This window comes from Myotis davidii, unplaced genomic scaffold (genome assembly GCF_000327345.1).
Source record: "Myotis davidii unplaced genomic scaffold, ASM32734v1 scaffold311, whole genome shotgun sequence".
NCBI lineage: Eukaryota > Metazoa > Chordata > Mammalia > Chiroptera > Vespertilionidae > Myotis > Myotis davidii.
The window spans coordinates 7,465-9,058 of record NW_006282504.1 but is presented as its reverse complement, the minus strand read 5'-3'; the positions used below and the strand labels follow the sequence as shown (position 1 = coordinate 9,058).

Here is a 1,594-nt window from a genome sequence, read left to right as displayed (position 1 = left end):
AACAATGGCTTTGTAATACAACTTGATATCTGGTATTGAGATCCCACCTACTTTGTCCTTCTTTCTCAGGATTGCTGCAGCTATTCGAGGTCTTTTTTTTTTATTCCAGATGAGTTTTTGGAAAGTTCATTCTACATCTGTTAAAGATGCCGTTGGTATTTTAATGGGGATTGCATTGAATCTGTAGATTGTTTTGGGTAGTATGGACATTTTGATGATGGGGATTCTACCAATCCATAAACAAGGTATGTTCTTCCATCTGTTTAGGTCTTCCTCTATCTCTTTTTTCAGTGTCCTGTAGTTTTCGGCTTATAGGTCTTTTACCTCCATAGTTATATTTATTCCTAGGTATCTTAATTTTTTAGGTGTGATGGTAAATGGGATTGCTTTTTTAGTCTCTCTTTCTGCAGTTCACTACTGCTATATAGAAATGCCATAGATTACTTGGCGTTAATTTTCTATCCTGCTACATTGCCGAATTCATTTATTAAATCTAATAGTTTTTTGATGGAGTCTTTAGGGTTTTTTATGTACAATATCATATCATCTGCAAATAAGGACAGTTTTACTTCTTCTTTTCCAATTTGGATGCCCTTTATTTCTTATCTTCTCTAATCGTAATTGCTAATACTTCCATCATTTTTTCAAATAAATTTTCAGCCCTTACTGGTTTTGCTCAGTGGTTAGAGCATCAGCCCACAAACCAAAGGATCACATGTTCGATTCCCGGTCAAGGGCACATACCTAGATTGCAGGCTCAATCCTCAGCCCTAGTCAGGATGTGTGCAGGAGCCAACCAATCAATATGTTTTTCTCACATCAGTGTTCCTCCCTCTCTCTCTCTCTCGTTCTCTCTCTCTCTCTCTCTCTCTCTCTCGTCTTCCTGTCCTTCAGCTCTTCCCCCTCCTGCCTTCTTTCCACTCTCTAAAAAATCAATGGAAAAAATATCCTTGGTGAGGGTTAAAAGTATATATATATTTGCAATTGCTTGCTCTCTTATCCTTCCCACACCCCTATGATGTGAATGTTGGTACACTTGAGGTTGAACCAAAGGCTCTTACAATCTCCTCATTTTTTGGATTCTTTTTTTCTTTTTGCTGTTCTAATAGGATGTTTTCTGATTTATATCTCCCAAATATCTAATTTGATCCTCTGCTTCATCTACTCTACTGTTGATTTTCTTTAATGTATTCTTCATTTCAGGTATTGTATTCTTCATTTCTAACTGGTTCTTTTTTATGCTTTCTATCTTCATTTTCATGTTTCCTAGCTCTTTGTTCAAGTTCTCACTAAGTTCATCTACTGTTACCCTAAATTCATTGAGCATCCTTTTAACCATTGTTTTAAACTCTGCATCGGGTAGATTGCTTGTCTCATTTTATTTAGTTCTTTCTCTGGAATTTTGTTCTGTTTTCATTTGGGACATTTTTATTTTTATTTATTTTTTATTTTTTAAAGTATTACAAAGAGTATTACATATGTCTCCATTTTTTTTCTCCCCTTGACATTCCCCCGCGTTCCCCTACCCACCAGTGTCTTATGTCCATTGGTTATGCTTATATGCATGCATACAAGTCTTTCGGTTGATCTCTTC

General features: G+C 35.9%; 1 long non-coding RNA gene across 1 annotated transcript in view; it reads left to right on the top strand.

Annotated features, from left to right (window-relative positions):
- The window catches only part of LOC107182019, a 28,765-nt gene that overhangs the window by 21,698 nt on the left and 5,473 nt on the right, over positions 1-1,594 (top strand). The window lies entirely within an intron of this gene.